The sequence below is a fragment of the Excalfactoria chinensis genome, chromosome 22, assembly GCF_039878825.1.
Source record: "Excalfactoria chinensis isolate bCotChi1 chromosome 22, bCotChi1.hap2, whole genome shotgun sequence".
Taxonomy (NCBI): Eukaryota; Metazoa; Chordata; class Aves; order Galliformes; family Phasianidae; genus Excalfactoria; species Excalfactoria chinensis.
This window is the reverse complement of record NC_092846.1, coordinates 4,223,402-4,243,690: the sequence shown is the minus strand read 5'-3', so window position 1 is coordinate 4,243,690 and position 20,289 is coordinate 4,223,402. Positions and strand designations below refer to the sequence as shown.

General features: G+C 45.1%; 1 long non-coding RNA gene across 1 annotated transcript in view; it reads left to right on the top strand.

The window, feature by feature from the left end:
* Positions 1-4,242: 4,242 nt before the first annotated feature.
* Positions 4,243-20,289, top strand: part of LOC140261833 (uncharacterized) — a 106,682-nt gene continuing 90,635 nt past the window's right edge. Inside the window, exons 1-2 of the long non-coding RNA XR_011905775.1 lie at positions 4,243-4,308; positions 16,848-16,937. This is a non-coding gene — a long non-coding RNA (uncharacterized lncRNA). The remainder of the gene's footprint in view (positions 4,309-16,847; positions 16,938-20,289) is intronic.

The following is a 20,289-nucleotide window of genomic DNA, read 5'->3' as shown; positions in this document are numbered from 1 at the left end:
GCGTGTCAGATTAAAGCTCTGTGATAATGTCTTCAGTGTTCCACTTTAATATCAGATTTAATTAGGACAGCAAGGAGGTGGGGAGGGAGGAGGGCTGAAACCTGGAAAGTGTCGCCAGCAGCTCCTTTTCAAACATCTGAATTGGAATGGCTTTTAGCCAGATAAGCAATTACTCCAGTAGCAGACAGACAACCCATGCATGTGAGTCCCATATGCTCCTGCCTAGCCCAGGCAAGGAGCTCCAGGAAGCTCTGTCACTTCCCACTATGCTCTCCAAGCAGATCCAAGATGCGCTCCTGCTCACAAATCAGTCCCTCAGAAAACAGATCTTGAAGAGAAGACAGACAGCCCCAAATCCTTTCATCCCTCTAGCCTTCAAAATAACTGCAGTGCCGCTTGCAGCAGGAGGCAGGGACAAAGCTGCAGGTCTGTGATCTCTCTTCTCCAGCTCAGCAGGAAGGAAACGCTCGGTTAAGAGCACGACCTTGGAGCCAGCTTCCTTAAAGACAGACAGCAGTGCAGCCAGCCTCAGCTGGGACAAACAAGCCACCACGCTGGGGTGAGGTGACAGGACTTAATGCTGCCCAGCAGACTGAAGCTAAAAGCAGCCCTCCTTGCAGCAGCACAGATGGCAGCATTGATGGCACTACAGAAATGCTGCTTGGAGAGAAGCCCCCCCATCCCCTGCGCTGTTTACACCAGCACTGCCAGACCCATCCTTGTCATTGAGTGCAGACAGGCAGCAGCCTGGGAGAAAGGCAGTTCTGCAGCCAGGTCTATTAAGTCTCCATGATGTCTTTACTGTTTCCAGGTGCTGCAAGGTCCCGTCCTGCAGGACCAGACACACAGGACCAGCAGATGACAAAGTCACGGTTAAATGACCTGACTGTGGATGAGAACAATCAGCTCCAGTTTTACTATGTGCATGGTGCTTGCCTGTTGCACTGGGAGGGTAAAAGCACCCTCTCACAAATTAAGCAAAGAGTTTGTATCAATCGATGCACATCAACAGAGCAGCAGTTAACTAAGGGACTCCTATCCCTGCTGTTAATGCCATTAAGACAAACACACTCCAGCTCCCAAGCAGCAGGCAAGAGAAGCTCAGTAGCCCACATCTCACCCCCCACCCCAACCAGGGGTCTCCAAGAATTCCACCTCAACCGCAGCCACATCATGAGCCAGGTTCCCAACCCTTCCTTTTTCCAACAGGAATCAGCACAGTAATTGTCTCCTAAAGCACTTCAAGTCTGCAGGGAACCCAAACCACTTGCATTAGTAGTAGTGGTTACATATTACACTTACGGAGCCCTTTGTCCAAGGATTACAATCTCCAAAACTTATTAATTAAGCTGTAACACCCACCCATCCCCCCCACACCATCCATAAGGCGCATTAAATACTCAGTCAGCATTTTTTGAATAAAGCACTATTTTATAGCAGTTATTAATTGGCTGTAGGCATCAAGTTCCTCAACCAGGGAAAGATTTAATTCCTTCCTTTCAAGCATTAAGTTTGAAATCAGGACTCCTGGGGCTTCTAGATTTCACTTCTGATACTGCCTTGCTCTCCTGACACCAAACATTGGTTGTCCAGCCACTCTTCCCATGGGGAACCAGAGACAAATTGGGTAACCAAGGGATTAAAGCAGGTACCTAAGAACAATTACATGCTACATACAGCCTCTCAGTCCAAAATGAACTTTCCTACTCATCTCCCACAGGCATCTCACGCTTCTTCCTTTCCGTCCCATACCAAGAACCTCATGCCCATCTGCACTTCTAAAACCAAACTGAAAGCCAAGGCAGCCTGCCCTCCTGGCATGGAAGACAAACCCAAATCATTAGAGAGGTGGCCATTTTGGGCCTGCTAGAGAAACCAAGTGAACCCATAGACCTCCTCAGAATCTTTCTATTCTAAAATGACTGTAATAGGAAGAGGTGTGAGTGCCTTGGGCACATCCATCAGCACGTGGGCATACCAGGAACTGCCCAAAAGCTGGAACGGAAGCACAAATGGATGCAAAGCAACATGCAGAAGAATTGGAGTTCCTGCTTCTCCTTTTAACCCAACCGAGCTGCCCCTCTGCTTATCACATAACCTTGTGCTCAGCTCTTTGCTGCAATGAAGAGATGCTGCGTTACTGGGAAGAAAAGGGTTATGAGCTCAGGGTTTAGAAATAAATCAGCCTTCATGGTGCTTTGGAAATAATCTATGAGAAGGGTTTGGTTGTAAAAAGCATTGTAGAAATGAAAGCACTATCATTGTTTGACAATAATAAAAACTAAACAGTTTTCTTATACTTGCTTGGAATACAATCATTTTGCAGATGTCTTCAGACAGGCTTTTAAACTGCTTTCCACAGCTTAATTTCCCCTTGTAGGTTTTTATTACATTTAAATTAGAATTATGCCTGTAAGCAATCAAGGGCAACTTATTACAAGCCTGTGATCGCTGAACTTCTCTCTGCTCCTATCACCTTTGCAAACAAGTTGTACCCCCCTTTCCAATAGCAGCCATCCACTCTGCTCCAAGGAACAGCATTCACACCTACCTGATCTTTGAGCTTTCAAAGTAACTCCATCCTGCAGCCCATTACTGCTCTAATTACTTCTTATTAGCAGAAGGGCTAAAAACCCCTCTGCATATTCGTCCGCATCTCAGTTAAAGTGACCTGTTTGTCAGTTTGGTAACTTCAGTTATGATCAGAAAGGGAGAAACTTCTCTACCATTCTCTTCTCCCTGAAAGAACAGCTGGTCTTGCTGTACTCAACTGCATTAAGCTCTCATGCTGTATTACACTCATTTACATCTTCTAAACGTCAAAAATAGGGACTACAGCATTAGAAAACATCCTCATGAGAGAAAATAAATGGGACTGTGCCACAATAGGGTCTTCAGACACATGCTTCTCAAGCTCACTTTGCTCAGAGGCTCTCAGCACAGAACACAAGTTGTCACATACCACAGCAGCAACAGCAAACACAAAAGGAGACACCGAGCCGTGCACACCTTACCAGCTTCCCCCTTGGAGACATAAGAAGTTCTGGTTTTCCAAGTAGCCCATCCAAAAGAAGGGCTGCACCTAAACCCCCAACACACACCACAAAACACCAGCAGGAAGCACCTCTAGAGAGGTTACCTTCTTGCTCACACATCCATGTATTTTCAAGGTTTCCCCACTTCAGTCGAGGCAGCTGCAATTGCTGCAGGCCAAATTAATGCAGCATATTAAAGAGGAGATCAGCACACCTGCTCTCTAATAAAGACTTTACTTCTGTTGCTATATTTATTCTCGTTTCACTCGAACTAAATTAAACGCAACGCAGACTCAAAGCTGCTCTTTGCATACGGAGAAATGCAGCAAGAGACCCCATGTACACCCACCACAGAATTAAATAAACAATTACGTTACCTCATATACGCTCAGTTGACTCCCGTGTCTGCATACAGTTCATGTCTTCTGGGCTGAAGATATCTTGGTAAATCAAGTCATCAGTCCATCAGCTATACTAACTACGTGCATATATTTATATATAGGCAGCAGTCAGCTACACTCCTCAGGGTCACTCACTGTACTACACCCTACAGCATATACACACTTAAGGTAAGAAGATTTAACTTTGAAGCCTGAAGAATGAGACTCAGACCATCTCAGAAGCACTCCTAACCTCACCACAAGCAGCACTCAGACTCCAACTCACAGCTTGTGTTTCCCCCTTTCTTTTAATTTCAGTCTCTCTTCTAATCAAAACCACCTGGAACTCCTACAGAACCCACTCTGGCCCAGCTGAGGCATTCAGCAGAGCTGGGGCTGATAGGGGCAGCTGTGGGGAATGGCCTCTTCCCACCATTCCCTGACCACCTCAAAGGTCTTTTTTTTTTACCAACTGAAAAAATAGATATCACCTGATTAGACTTGACAATATTCTTAATGATCATCTCTTAAATCCACTTCTAAGTAGGAAGAATCCTGCTTTAACCCCAGCCCACAACTGCCCACCATTAAATGCTTCCTCCTGAGACCCCCATTATGGGGTTGGCAGGGTCTTGTTCTCAGCTAATGGTGGTGTGACCCACACGTTGGTTCAGAGCAATAGAGAGAGCAGCTGGACCAAAGTGGAGTTTAGTGTCACCCAGGTGTATGACATCAAGTTATCAGCCTGGAAGCAGTGAGCTGGAACCAATCTGCAATATAAGCAAGGTCCTGCTAATTCCCAGGTACTGTTATCAGCCATCATGTATCTTTATTTTGCCTCCAGACTGATATCTCCACTTTCAGATGTGAGCCTTGTTATTCAGCATTATAAGGTAAATGCAAGGACCTCGTGTGAGATCTGCTGCCCTCCGTTTTTATTTCCTTTTACAGCAGTTGTGTGTCTTCTCTCCTGTGTTTAACATGAATGAGAGCATGAACAGCCTTGTGAATAGGAAATGTGATGCTGCGTGGTGTGCTTGTGAATCTTAGGCTTGAAGCAGAGTGCTAAAACTCCTGTTGCCATAGCTTTCATCCCTCTTAGACTTACATGTGCCACATAAGCTGAATGAGGTACACAGCCAAAGCAGGAGAGAGGTGTATGAGAAAGGAGGGAGCTGTGAGCAGGGCAGGAATTCTTTCTTTTAATTTTGGCTTCATGAATCAATAGTTACGATGCCAATAACTTCAAATGGTGAACAGCAAGCTAACAAAAGGCTTACATGGGAGGGAATTCAAGTGGAGCCTGGGATGACTGGCATTCCTTGCAATCATCAGTCAGCTTTAAAAACCTGTGTGTTCATTTGGACTTCTGGTTAGCACTGGTAGCCATCCCAATGGAGATACCAGCACCAGAAAGGCTAACAGTCCCATTTATACTGCGTGTGGCAGCACGTGTCTGAGTCTAGGTTACAAAGGTAGGAAGTATTTCTTACTACACATAAGCGTTCAATCCCCTGGGTACCTTGTGTACTGCTAGAGGAGGTGACAACAAATGGCAAGGTGTCTGTAGGAGTGAGTTCATTTTGTTTTCTGCTCTGCGGAAGGTAAAGGGAAATGTTTCAACCAGCAAGGCTGCCTTGGGAACCTTACGGGTGAGTAACAAATTGTTCTCTTTGATAGTGTTTGTAAGAGGTGCCAATCCACACTAGGGCTGTAAAATAAGCAAGCAGCTGTTCTGTATTGGTGCCCTGAGTGGCTCTGGGTATTCCTGGGCTGAGAAGTAAGCCACACAAAGGAGGAGGGGGGGGTGGAAGGTAGCTGGGTAGATAGCAGTGACAGAAAGGAAAGGGCAGAATTTGCTTTTAATTTGCTGCTTGTATCAGTCTTTAGTTTCTAAACTTAAGAAAAGTTAGGAGTCCTTTTGTTATGTTTTGGAGATCAGCGTGGGATTTATTATGGAGGCAGCCAGAAGGCAGCAGTGCAACAAGAAAAGGTGAACCTGAGCTCAAGGGGCTCATGTGCTGGGCCCTCAAAAAAGGCTTTGATTCAAGATGCTGCTTCCCATCCTGCACAGCTCCATCCCAAAGCAAAGTGTATTGTAGAATAACTTTCAGTGTTTTTATCTTTCAATGCTGAAGATGGTGTATCATGTAGAAAACTGATGCAGTCCAGGTTTCTATTACAGAGGGGCACTTGAATGTGTGCTCTGTGAGCATTTCTTTTCCCCCACTTGCAAAGTATAGAGCTGTGTCTGGTTTGGGTCCTATTCCTGGAATATAAGAAATGTGCTCCAGATGACCCAGAACTTGAAGGTTGGTCTGAGCATCAGCTGAAGGTCAGTGGTGTATGAACTATATGTGCTGCTTGACTATAAGTACAGCCACTCCTTAATTAGATTAATTACCTTCGTGTGAAGATGCACAAGTAGGTTTGGGATGTGCTACATTCACAGACTAGAGAGAGAAACAAGCAGAAAAGGTTCATGGGAGCTGTTGAGTCGTGGTCTGAACCACTAATTGAGCACCTGGGAAAAGGACCCGGTCAGCCCTGGGAGCACAGGTGAAGGCAATGCAGCTGGTGGAGCCTGGCTGCACCTCTCTTAGACCTCATTTAAGGGCTGACTGCCTTTGGGGAAGGATCTCCTTCTGAAGATTTCTCCTTGGTGAAGCTTTCATCTAGAATCTACCAATACAAGGTGAGCCATCTTCTTCCTTTATAGCAGATTTCTGTTGTGCCGGCCCTTCTATCATCACACCTTTGTTGTAATGCCTTTCCAATTGCATAGATCTGACTGCTACGTGAAGTTTTGTGACAGTGCTCCTGAGTAGGGGTTGCCATGTGGGTAGGCACATGCATGTTGGTTTAGGGAATGCAAAGAGCTAAACAGATCTTACTCTGAAGACCTACATGCAAACAGCTTTGGAGGATGTGGGCAGTTCCAGGCAGAGGTGTTGCTGTTGCAACTGAACAAACCAATGCTTATGTGAATGATGGGTATATGTGCAAGTCAGCTTGAGCCTGGTACAGCAAGCTTCTCTCCTCCTGTTGCCCTGCAGCAGAGCACATTTGCAGCTGCATTCTGTTCCCTGAATGTCAGGAGGCTGCTGTGAGCTCTGAGAAGGGGCATGGAGGGAGGGTGAGTGTGTTAGGGGACTCTGCATGCACAGGTGCGTTGAGATTAAATACAAGATGCTAGAGCAAGGGAGCAAGCTGGAGTTGTTCTCAGGGTAAATGCACATTGTGCTGGTTGAATAGCAGCTGCCTGGATTCAGTTTTTGGTTGGTCTGTAAGCTTTCAGACAAAGCTTTTGGTTTGCCATGCAAATAGGTGGCACCCAGCCTGCTTCAGGGAGCAGGGGGCTGTTGGGAGGGCAGGCTGCCCCCTAGGAAATGGGGCTCATCTCATAGGGTGAAACTGCTCCAGGATTTGTTCCTCCCATTCAGCAGAGGTGGCTGACCACACTGCCAGCAGAAGGTAAATCTGATGGGGGGCAGGAGCTCTGGTGAATGCACGTTCACTCCTTCCACAGTGATAAGGCTGCTCGCAAGACCTACCAGCCATGCTTCAGTGAGCATTATTGGAATGAATCTGATATATTTTATTTGTGTTTCCTGTGCTGTCTCCTAATTTGGCTGCCTGTAGCCTTGGGCTCGTCTCCCTATTATGGTACTTAATTGAAATAAAATACGTGCAACACCTGTTACGCTTGGACCCTGAGCTCACCTGGGGTCTGTGCCTCAATATTGAATGATAACAGCATCAGATTATATTTCTGAATGATTTGCTTTGTGCTTCTATTCCGCTGCATAATTAAGTACAGCAGGGCTGCATTTAGATTGTTTTTCTGTTGCAAGGCTCATCTCAGGACAAGAAATGGTAATTGCATGGGGTCAATTGGTTTTAAATAAGATATTGGAAGATTGCATGGAGGAGATGCCAGCAGGTTAATGCATGTATTCAGACCTTCCTATGCCTTGAGCAAATGGACTCAGGTTTGCTGCTGTGGGTCAGGGTAAGGCATTGACCCATAAGATGTGGGAATGGCCAGACCCCTGTGCTGTCTGGGCCAGTACTGTGTACGCTGAGGGATCAGGCAGTGGGATCTGCTTTATCCTTGTGGATTGAACTGTTCTTCACACAACAAACATTTGGGGTAAAGTTGCTGAAAGCTTGACTTGTGATACGTGTTCTGCATGGTAACCCTGTGTGCAGGCTTTTATTGAGGCAAAGAAACAGATGAAGTATAGGAGAGTGGGTAACAGGTGTCAGAAATATTGCCTCATGTGCACATTTTAATTTGGCTTTTAGGTTTAATACTTGACATTTTTAACTGAGTAACAGAGTAATATGTGTTTATGGGAGTAATAAAACTAATGCCTTGAATGTGAACCTTTCACTGAGTGTAAGTGACGAGGAACTACAGAGGAGCTACCTCAGTTGTAAAAATAATAGGAGAAGCAGATGGGACTGAAGTTAATGGGAGGGTCCAGGATTTAATCTAAATTTAGAACTTGGGTGTATTCAGAATGGGTCATCCTTAGAATGTTTCTGCCTGCAAAATGGGTTTCTTACTGTGTGCCAGAATAGCAACATGCTTTGGAACAAGGACTGCTGGAGCACATGGCCTGCAGTGATGCCTCTGTATTGCTACAACTGATGTGTGCATGAAAGGTATGACATAATAAACATAAACAAGTGGGATTGAGGGATGGTTCTGTAAATCCTCACGGCATGGCAGAGTGAGAGTGCCAACAGGTGTCCATTGGTCTCGTATTGCAATCTAATAGACTATATAATTGCTGAGCAAATGGAGCCAAAGTCTGGTCTGCCTGCATAGGATGGAGAGTGGGTGCTGTCTTTGCCCCTGCCTCTCTGGAGTGCTCAGCTTTGAGTTAACACTTGTTGTAGGGCTGTCTAAGGAAGGTTCCTGTGCCTTTCTATCAGGTTCCACACTGCTTTACCCTCACGAGGTCACAACTGGTGTTCAACCAAACCGTGCTGCTCCTGCACAGAGCTGGAAGTCTTCTCGGTGGAACCAATTAGACTTGTTAGGCCTGACAAAGTCACTTCTACAGCGCTGAACAAACACCAGTGAGGTTTTAATTTCCGCCTACGATTGCTTGTGATACCACAAAACACCATCCAGTTCTGTTTATACTCGAGTAGCTCAAGTGCAGCAAGAACACAGAAGCAATCAGAAAAGCAGCAGCAGGTTCAACAGGGAAATGTTCTCTCATAAAGCCTTCTGACTTTGTAGGGGTAGATGCAATCCCTTGGTGGATAACGTTCTTTGCATGTTTTAATTGGCTTCTAACAGCTGCAGCAAGATGTTTTCTGGGCTACCTGAGCTGCTGTTTCCAATGCTAGTTCCAATATCGGTGCCACAGTGTGCCATGAGCACATCTTAGCATGTAGAGTGGAGCAGGCTGACCTCTGCTAGTGCTGATGATGAGAGAAACTCGGGTTGAGTGGCTCAGGCTGTGCATCTCTGTTTATTAAAGATGCCTAAAAAGGAGCTCATTGAAGGGAGAGTAATTGGAAAGTTCTGGAAATGGAGCTTGTTCCAAATGTCTTGGGAGTTCCTGTGAATGCTCAGATGCAGTTGGGAACTCAAAGTGATGACTTTAATGGATTAAAACTGATTCTGAAAGAAATGTTACTGATGATTTTTAGAACAATTTGCTTGATATGGAACTACCGAGGCCCACAAACCTATCTAGTGCCTGAAAGGGAGGGATGCTTCCTATCACAGCAGTCCCAACCACCTCCCATTGAGCTTCCTTCTTGCTGTTTGCAAGCTGTGGCGAGCTGAAACAACTTTGCAGCAGTTACATGCAAATCCATCCTCCGCTCTTCTCCCGGGGCTTATCGAAATAGCAGAGGAGTTGTCACACATCCCAGAGTGGCAGAGATGATCATCAGCATTGACGTTCTGGGTGAGAAATGTGCAGTGGGAATTCAGGAAGCCCTTTAAAAAAAGTCTGGATGTCTCCTAGGCTTTGCTTTTCTTTCATTCTCTGCACACACAAAAAATATCCCACCTCCTTTTTTTTTGTATTTAATCTGAAAATCAGCAGTCTATAGAAGGAGCGGTTGCTACCGCAGGAAGAAACAAGTTGACAGCTGACTGCTGAAAGGGCTGATTCTGCAGCTGGTGTTGGTGTTGTGCTCGCTTACACCGCTACTGCAGAGATGTCTTAAGGCCCAGGAAGGAAGATTAACTTGGGCCATCACAAAGCATTTGCTCAGGGCAAGGAAAGGCTGTGGGAAGTTGCAGACGTGGCTCTGTTTTTCTTTGGGCTCTGTGTTGCAGGAGGCAGTTGTGCTGCTTGCACGTATAGGGGGTGACTGTGCTGATACCCACTGCATGGATAGCTCGGTGCTCCAGTTTCATTTGCTTTCTCCTATGTTTGTGCAGTGTGGGTAGGATGCCCTGAGGAGAGAAAATGTAAAATGAAGGCTACATAAAAAATTCAAGGATTTTTTTTAATTAATAATAATTAAAATGAAACTTCATAAGCTTATATTGTTATTAGAACCAAACTGTTGGAGCAGCTGAATGATGTGGAGGAGAGTGGAAGCATAATGTTTCAGTGCTTGCTGTTAAATGAAAGTCCCAATCCAAAGCAGTGCTCTTAGGGAAGGGGGGAGGAGGGAATGGTGCAGTGCCTTGCAAAACTGGGCCCATACATTGAGCATCTTCTACAGAGTGAAGCCCAGCTCCTGGTACAGGACTCTCCCTTCTGCAAACCCCTGCAGCAACCTGGTTTTATAGTGGACAAATCTCCCATGAGCAGGTGAGATACGAAGCAGGCTGTGCGCCCCTGTGTGTGCTCATAGGTCTGCACTCTGAACTGGGATGCCTCCTCTGTATGTGAGTGGCTATGTCCAGAATGAAGGTGAGTTCAGTGTTAATTAGTGCAGGTCAGACTGTCTGGGTGTGCACCCCCGACACAGAGCCGTGGGAAAAGGCTGCCACAAAATCCACCAGAGTGCTTCTCTTTGGCGTGGGAATTGATGTTCTGTAAGGAGCCAGGATCCCCTGCTTGTAAATCAGTTCTGTTTGTAATATCTGTCAAGTGTTTGGGGACACCTAGGTATCTGATGCTGTATAAATGTCAGTTGTTATTACAGTTGCTTGCTCAGGTTATTGATTTCTCCCCTGCTGTTCTCCCTAGGATGGAGTGATTTGAGGCCTTAGGTAGATGAGCTCTTCCTCCTCCAGCTTGTCTTGCATACGCCGTACATCAAACCTACTTCCCCCAGCCTGCGGTGCAGTTAGGGTGTATCATTACCTGTTAGAACTTCCCCACTTTAGCTTTTTGTATCCCTTCAGCACTGCAGGTTAAACAGTGCTGAGCTCCCGAGTACATTCTCTGCAGCACAGAATATCTTCTGTGATCCTTGCAGTGTTGTTCTGTGGATTTTTGTCTTCTGCTTCTCTTCCAATGCACGCATCCACACCCATTTACCCTTTATCCTATGAAATTCTGCTCTTGTTTGAATGAGAATCTATTCGGCTCTGTTATTCTAGTCTGAAGGACAAGGTTATCATTCTACCTCCTAGCAAATGTGCTGCCCTAACCTTTGAAAGATCAGCTGTGAAATGCAAACCTTTGGCAGGATCTGATCCCTCTGGATTCCCAGCAGTGTTAGTTTTGCACTCAACGCTTATTTCTTCTCCCCAGCTCCAGAAAGTCCATACTCCCCCTCAAGCCTCCCCTCGCCCCCCTTTCTCTTGGTGTGATAGCAGTAGGAGTTTTTTTTCTTCTACTCAAGGAAAAATTAGAGCTTTTATTGGCAGATGGGGCCAGTTGTGATTATTTAGGCAAGACTTCTCAGAAGCACTGATGTACAAGCCTGTTTTTCTAAATGAGCAGCATCAGAGGCAGTAAGGCATGATGGATGCATCCAAGTGCTTGCAGGGCAGATGTTATGCTGCCCTTTGGGGATATGTGCTCTCTGAACTTCAGTGCTTTAAAAGCCTTTGCTGGCTTTCTCAAGCCGCATGGGTGCTTTCCAAGTGTAACTAGCCCAAGGAGTGCTCAGTCTGTTCTCTTCTAGTCATGCTAGAAAAACTCACTCCCACTGTTGCAGTGGGTTTGGGGGGTACCCTGAGCAGGTCTGTCTGGCATCACTGGCACAGTAAGGGATGCTGGTGAGAACTGGCTGTGCAGTAGTAGTGGGACCCAGCAATCTGCAGAGCAGAAGGTCTGGCTCGCTCATCTTTTTAATTAGGACCAGATCCTTTCCTGGAAGCCCTCCCTGCATCAACATGTTGCCATGCCAGGTGCTGGGGAAGCACAGCATCAGAAGAGAGACTTCGGGTCCCAAAGAACTTGCAATCTGCAGTGCAATTAGAGGTGGTTGCTGCTTGAATCTCATCTGCTAACAGTTGTTCTGCAATCATAAAGTGCAGCCTGGCTAATTGCCCTGAATATTACCCCGGTAAGCCTTGCAACAGTCCTTCCAAACCCTGAGCTGCTGGCTGTGCTCAAGATAACTGCTGTAGAGTTTGGTTCTGTGTCAGCTCAGCTGCAGCTGTGTCGTGTAGTTGATCTGACCAGCTGCACTCAGAATTACAAATTCAGTTATTTGACTTGACCGGGACAAAGAGCAGGTTGGTGTCAGAAACGGGAGCAGAAAGAACATTTCACTGCTCTTAGGCTTGGTCCTGTCTGCTGCATCTACTCTGTCTTTGCTTCCTGGCAGCATTAACGGCACTAAATGGTTCTAGCAGATCAGAAAGGGCATGGGGTTCCTTTGTGCTTGGCAGGGAACTCGAGAGAAACGTGGGGAGGGCAGGAAAGAGGATTCATTTTCACCTGAATGTGAATGAGAGACACTTTTATGGGTTTCTTTCCCTTTGTGTGCGCTGGGAGCAAGGGGCAATAAATTGGAGGGTTTTTATATCTTGCACAAAAGCTGACGTTGCTAAAATATTGCATTATTGCCAGCTGCCATAAATGAGCTCTTCAAAGAGACACAGCTGGACCCCGTGAATATGGGGGAGAAGTGATTACCGGAAGCCATCAACCGGCTCTGGAAGAACTGTAGGAAAGTCAATAAGTTATTAAGAGTTCTTTTTGGATTATCTGGGTTCCTGAAGGGATTGCTCTCCCACTGCTTAAGTAAACGGTGTTTTTGTTATGCAAAGCTATGGATTGTCATCCCCTCTTACACTCCCGACCCTAAGTCTTGGAGTCTAAATTGGGAGAGAGTAGATCCAAGAATAAAAGCAATGTGCTTTCAACTCGGGGTTTAAAAGATGCTGCTATTTTCCCTTTCTGTGCTTCTGAGGAGTTATATCTTGTTCCTAAGGTATCAGGGATGGGCGAGAAGGCTACTTAAAAGAGCTGCCAACAGAGCTGTTCTCTTCAGTGTCTCTGAATTTCTCGGTAATGGCTTTCTTCTTTATGAGTTGAAGTCTTGGTTTAATGATGTTGGGGTGGAACAGGAAGGGAAGCTGTTGGACCATTCAGACTTGTGAAGGCAAAGAAGAGCTTCCCAGAGCTTTCTGAACTGTGTCGTGTGGATGTTTTGTCCGCTGGAAAACTTTCAGGAGCTGTAAAGAGTGGTAGATTAGAAAAGAGGGCTCCTGCTTGGATGCTGAGTTTCTCAAGGGGAATTCTCCTTCGTTCTCGTCCTCCTCCTCCACATGCATTAAATTAATTTACCTACTTGATGGTGCGTGTCTCTATCACGGGGAAAGCAGAATGTAAACTACTTTTTATATACACATTTCTTGCACCATTAAACTATTCTTTCTGTGACAGAACCTATGAATAAGTTACAAGAGGTAACCTAGACCGTTCTTAGGACATCCCTTTGTGTATTAAATGCATGCATGTGCATCTGCACTTAACTCTTCGTGTACAATCCAGATAAAGATAAAAGAAGTTGTAAATGACAGTGATAATTATGGAGCTTCCTCTGTCAGAGCCTTCCTTTGTGGTGGGATCAAGTGTTGCTCTGTAGGACTGGTGGAACTGCAGGAGTGGGGCTGTTAGGCTCCAGGCTGGAAGGGAAAGGGCTTTTCCATAGGCAAAGCATTGATAGGAGCAGCTCTGCAGGCTTCCCTCCTCCCCATCCTGCTGCCAGCAGATGGGGGGGGGGGAGAAAGTGGGCAGGAGGCTGAGAGAAAAGCTTGTTAACAAAATTTGTTTAAACATTTAGCGTCTCTGCTGCTGTTCCTCTGCACTGAGCACGCATGACAGGGGGTAATTTATGTCCCGAAATTACAATCCATATGAATTAGCTTGGCACAAATACATCATTTCCTAATAATATAGACAAGATGCTTCAAGGAATGATGATGAGAACAGCCCTTTCCTATATGTTCTGCTTTACCTGCTGAGTAATTATCTAATCGTTTTCTCGCAGTGATATAAAAGGAATCTTATTCCCCCCAACCCCGTAATGCAACGAGTGCTGCTGCAAGGGTTTCCTCAAAGATGATCTGGACTTCTAGATTCACCTGCAATGTTAATGACTGAGTTGCCAATTAGTCAGGAGGCACTGGGCTACCTTTTCTTCTATGTTCTGTTCTCTCCCCTTACTCTGCATTCCCAGGAAAGCTCTGAGGAGCTGTGAGATAAAGGTCTCTCTCCATCACCTGTGTGTGTGACTTCACGTAACCTTGTTTATGACTGCCTCGTGTTACCATAGTGATAAATAATGATTTAAAAGTCTTCCTTAAATCTGGTATGATAGCATGGAGGCCTTGCAGAGCTGGTGATTGGCTGGATCTTAGTGGTACACCAACATTTGGACCCTTTTCATTGTTCAAAACCCAGCAGTTTTGGGGGAGCTGTTCTGCACTCTGTGCTGCTGTTGCCTTCAAGTTCTGTTTGGGGCAACCACATGTGTGTTGCTGGTGAAGCCTGGGGCTTGTAGTGTGCTGCATGGCTGTGTTTAGAGCCTTTCAGAGGGGCCACAAATCTTCACTGGCAAATAAAATGGGACCTTGTGTCCCACAGACTCATCCCAGTGCCTTTGGAAGTGGCAGCTGTGTGCAGAGTTAATGTGGTACTTAAATGCTTTCCCAGCAGTGGAGCGTCCTTGTGCTGTAGTGGTTAGGGATAAATGGCGATAGGATCTCACACGAAGCCTGCTTGCTTTGCTTAGTGGTTCTTCCACATAAATTTCCAGGAGGTTTTTTTTGTTGGCTTTTTTTTGTGTGTGTGGTTTTTTTTTACCCTCTCTCTTCTTTATAGCTGTCACATAACAGTGAGCTGTGGCCATGCTGATGCATCTTGTATTCTGCTGCCAATTTATTACCTCCTCGAGATGTAATAAACATTATACTAATAATCAGCTTGTAGGCAGGAAACAGAAATCACAAACACATGAAAGTCTGCAAGGGGAAAAAGAGGGGAAAGCAACTCAGAGTTTTGCAATTGTTTAACCTCGTGGCCTTCTAGCAATAGCAGACTGAGAAACAGGCGCCCTTCTCCTGTGCTCTGTGGTGCAGTGACCTTGCTGGATAATTACCTTCGGGTTGTTGTCGCAGCCACTCTCAGCACAGCGAGGGAGCAGAGAAAGCCTCATGCCTGTCAGATGCTGGTGGGTGTCACTGTACTGAGACAAAGCATAATCACCAAAATCATTGCAATAACAAGCTGACACGATTAAGAAAACCTAATAAGTGGCAGGATGTAAGAAGATCAGCTTATTCTGTCCTTATACAGTCAGAGGTCCTTCACCTTTACTTCTGGGGTTTGTAGTTTAAAAGCTTGTTGCTGGCTCTGGATATGAGGGTCCTGTTATCCCAGCACCACGTTTCGGGTTGCAGACAAAGGGTAAAAACCTGAGAGCAAGAGGGGGGACTTCAGGACAAGGCAGCAATAAGCTCCCTGTTCAGCCTGCTTGTTGCTGTTGTTGCTTGAGAGGGAGGTGAAAGCTGGATCTCTGCAAAGAAATGTGTGTGATAGCAAAGAAAAGCATAGAGGGGTGTTGCTGGACCAAGATTTCCTTAATGTGCTTTGGCTCATAAAAGAAAGAAGGTCTTACCATTAAGATCTGGGTAATTGTGGGACTGAAATACAGACTCTTATAACAAGAAAAAGAGGAGCAGTGAGCCAGTCAAGTAATGTGAATTGATTTAACCAACCACTATGAAGCTTCTCAATGATGCAAAATTAGTAATTAAAAAGTATATTGTCATGTGTTGAGTTATCCTTCTTTGTGAGTCTAAGTACATTAACACATTTACAACCTCGGAATGAATTGTGTATCAGCAGTGTGTGTTCCTAATTGAGATACTATTAACATGCAAATCAGAAATAGTAAGAATAAGAGGAAAAAAGATCTTAGCCCACTGAACTACAGGGACAGTAGTGTAGCTAGAAGAGGGCGGTGCAGCTGAGATGGCAGTTGGAGATAGTACCCCGGTATTATAACGGGGGGATTTATACTCCAGCAATCATGAGTTATTGAAGTTATTGCAGTCCAACCTGCTTAACTAAAGAGTGGGAGCCAACCCCTGTTTGTCTCACTCCTTGACACACTGAGCCATGAGCTGCCTCCCAGCCCTGCTGCTCATCCCATGAGGGACAGAGGGTCACAATGTAAGAGATGCTCCATACTGAATGTTAAAGGCATGACACCAATTAAGAACTTCTTGTGTTTATCTGTTGCTTTCCAGTGGAGCTGCCAGACTGAGCTGGCTCCAGCCAGGATCTTCCATTAGACTTGCGCTGTTATCTCAGCTTCGTAATGACATCACGTCCATTCTGTTGCTCAGGATGGCCCACTTCAGCCAAGGAGCAGCATTATCATTCTTGTGCTATTAGTGGTGACAGCACAATATTTTTCAGCCACCTGAAAACGCTGTTTTGCTGATCACTTTTTAATTTATTGTGTTATTGTGAATTATGGAGTCCTTTCGTTCTACTCCCAGCAGATAAAAATGCATTTGCTTTCAGCTGATCTCAATATAAAAATCAAATCCTGTCTCCATCTGTGCATGCAGTGTGATCAGAGCATGGACTGATATAGGAGGTTGATGGGAACAGCCAGGTTTGGGTCTGGTTCTCTTTATGGGGCTGAACAGAACACAGTCCAAGCTCAGCAGTGACTTTTGAGGGTGCAGAGTCCACCTGTTGTGCTTAATGCTAATAATGTGTAGTGTATTTCCCAAGTACAGTCATCCATCGTTTTGCTTTATCAATATTTCTTATTAAGGCTGGCAAATGAGGGGAGGAGGAGAGATCGAGTTCCTTATTTGTTGCTGTGCTTAACTTCAAAGTTTCTTTTCAAATAACAAAAGTCTAAATTACATTTTATTTTCTTACCAGCTGCTCTCTCCCCGAGACAGATTGGGAGATCAATTATCACAGCGGTGAATGAATCTAATTTTTCAATATAATTTACTGTAATTCCATATTCTCTGCCCAAGAAGCAAACAGTGCTGGCTTTTCTTTCCAAGCAGGGAGCTGAGAACAACAGCACAAGCCTTGCAAAGACAGCAGCCCCACTCTAATATAGCAAAGACTCCTGGTCTTCAGGGCTGGCACTCGGGGTAAGGATTGTTTGTAGTTCTCGTGTGTTCTCCTCTTTGGTAAATCTGGAGTTGACTTTTGGGATCAGAGATGATGGTGCTGAGTTCTGGGTACGTTTGCCTTTGTTTTTGTTGGGAGGGGGGGTTTGGTTTCTGTCTGGCTTAAGAGCCACAGTCCACGACTGAAATTCATCCCCATGTCCTTTGCCACTTATCTGCTCTAAATGTCCTGAAATGTGCCTATGAGTACATAAAGGAACGGCGTGCAGAAGTTAGACATCAAAGGGGGAGCAAACAGAAACTGCAACACTTGTTTTTTTCACTTAAAATCTCAGTAAATAATTCACCATTCAGCTCTATGGGTGTAATTAATTGGCAGTAATTTAGTCCTCTGTTTCAAAAGCCCCAGGATATAGGGGTTGATACAAGGAATCTATGGGGCTCGCCAGTAGTTCTGCACGTGGTCCGAGATGCAAACAAGTGGGGGAAGGGTTGTGTTTATTTTTCCCCATATTATTTATAGCTTCACGTAGTGAGAAAACATTTTGTTTGTTGCACTAAAGATTCCTTCCCAGGGATGGTTTGGATTGATTTCTTCTCATTGCAGTAATGCATAAATCAAGGAATGATTGTATTTTTCTGTGCTGAAACTAATAACTATGTGAGCGGTAGCACAAACACTGCAAGCTCCAGGAGAGCACAACAGCATGAAAAGGTCACTTGCCAGGTCACCGTGTCTCTTTTTTTGCTTGTTTAGTGAATGACTGCAATTTCTGTCTTTTATGTTCCCACAATCACCGTTGTCCTTTGCCATATCTATGATTTTTCCATATTAGAATTGAGGCCTCTATTCTCCAAATGACAAGTTTGAATAAAGCAAAGCCCACACCCTGCATTTTCATGCAATGGTGGGGATGAGCTGCTCCAGCCCTGTGATAGATGGAAGGAGCTGTGCCTCTTGACTCTACTCTACTCTACAAATTTTGACCCAAAACAGCAAAAGGAAAAGCATTTTGAACATGATCTCAATAAAAGCACATCAGCATTGGGGTGATGCTATAGAGGCAGTCAGCGACTCTCATGTATAATCCAGTATGAGTTCGTGTTGGTTGGGACTGCTCACTGGAGCAATTTCCTTGTTATTGCTTATTTTAATCTCAGGTTGTAGTTGAGGGGTGGGGACTGGAGCAGAATTGGGAGACAAAGAAGCCCAAAACATTAGGAAACTAAAATGATGTAGCCAACACAGAGCAAATGGAAATTGCAGAAAGGTTTTGGTGTTCACATGCTAATTGTATCTCACTTCCTTGAGAGCCACAATCACTTCATTGTTTTTCTGCTGTGTGTTTTTGAAAAGATTTCGTTGAAGCTTCCTTAATGAGGCAGACACACAATGAGAGAGAGATATGTTGGGATGGAAATCTCTTCTGGATCCTCCATGTTGATTCTCCTTTGGTTTCTTTTGCAGTGAACTTGTTCACTTTACATCCAGAAGCCAAATTGGTTTAGCTGAGAGACCAGCCAATTCCAGACTGGCGTCCCAAAAACAAGCTGTGATGCCTTGAGTGAATGTGGATGGGGAGATGCTGTGTGCCCTGTAGTGAGTCCTTGCTGGGTGGTGCTGCCAGATAGAGAGCTCTGCATCGCTGCAGTGAGGAGCCCAAGCCAGGCTGATGGTTTATTGGTGTAATCCTTATGTGAGGGCTGCTGGAGCCCAGGGAGATGCTGCAGACACCGATGTGACTCGATGTGTGCTGGAAGGAGTCCTCGGTGCCATTAATTACAGTTCCTATAGGCTCTTTCTCAATTCCTTGCGCAGGCAGGCAGTGAGAAGGGGAATGCAAGCAGTGACCCTGTGGGCAGCAGGAGAACTCGGCAGCAATATAAAAAGCCTTTTATTTTCCTTTCTAAATGTGGTGCTGCAATGAAAGAAAAAAAAATATATTTAATAAATGAGGAGAGAAGCAAATGAGGTTGTTGCCAGGGAAAGGCGCTCATCACTGTGGTAGTTTCTATATCATGTTTGCTTTGGCTTTATTTATTTCTTCCTTTGTTTTGCTGCTATTAGAAGAGACAATTCCAGTGAGCAGTGGAAGCAAATCCCACCTTTTTAGTTGTTGTTCCGAATCCTGCACAGGGGATGGGGCTGACTAAGCGAATGTGTGGACTACAACTGCAGCTGATGCACTCAAGGACTGAACAAAGGACCTTAATTCTGTGTGTGTTACAAGGGTGTGCGTATATTACATAACGCAGATTATCTTACATATGAAATATAGCAGCTTGAACTAGAAAGCTGAGCCCCTGCCATGAGATCTTTATCCAAGTAGACTCATTTCTTTACCAAGCTACACTTGTGTCATCTGATGGGGGATACTGAGAACCCCAACACTCCCAACATGTCTGAAGTTTGGACTCTGCTGCATTATATCCATTGGGGCTGAATGTCATTCTCCTTACTGTGTAGTGGATAGGCACGAGAGTGACAAGGAATCCAAGCTACCATTTGAAGCTATAGCCACATGATGAATTTAGGAATAACTCCTGGTTTGCCATGGTAGTCTGTGGTGGATCTTATCTTTTGTCTTGCTTTAAAAATAACAGAAAGTCCTTGAAACATTCTGTTGTTTCCATATGAAAACAATGTGTTTGAGTATGACAAATCGCATCCCACTCAGCCAAGTCAAAGCCTTCACACTCATTAGCTTTCTGCTTGTTTCTTTCCTTTTGATGCACCTCGCTTCCGCCTCCACTCCTGCTAGCGTGCACTGCTTTCCATTGTCAGAACACGTTTTGGTCTGTTCAGGCAGAGACAGGCATTGCCATGTTTAAAGAATATAAGCTTTTAATTTGATGGCATCCTGATCAGCTGAAGATGGGTTCCTTTTGTTCGTGTTTCTTTGCTTAGACACTTGCCAAGACGTGGAGATGTAAAAATAGCTGTCCTTGGTTAAGCAAGCATTGCAAAGCGATGGGCTCCTGTGACTTTTGTCCTGGCTTTGCTGCTGGTTTGTCACTTAGCTTTGGCACAATGGCAGAGCAAAACATTTGTCACTGGTCTGCTGTGTAGGTGTGTGTGCAGATGTGGGATCCTTGTGTCTCGGGTGGGCCTTGAAGAGCCTATTGGATAAGAGACATCTTACAGAATCAAGAATGAGGCCATGGGCTTATTTGTGGTCCTGGGCTTTCCCAGCAATGTTTCAACTCATTCACTTCAAACTCTCCTCCAGCACAAGGCCTCGACAGAATTGTATGTGTGTTCCCCAAGATTATATAGAGAAAGCAGCTGCTCTTTGCTGCTTGTGCAAGAGAAAAGCCATTTCAAGCCATTTCCACACTTGAAGAGCTGAACTAAAGCCAGCAGCAGCAATGC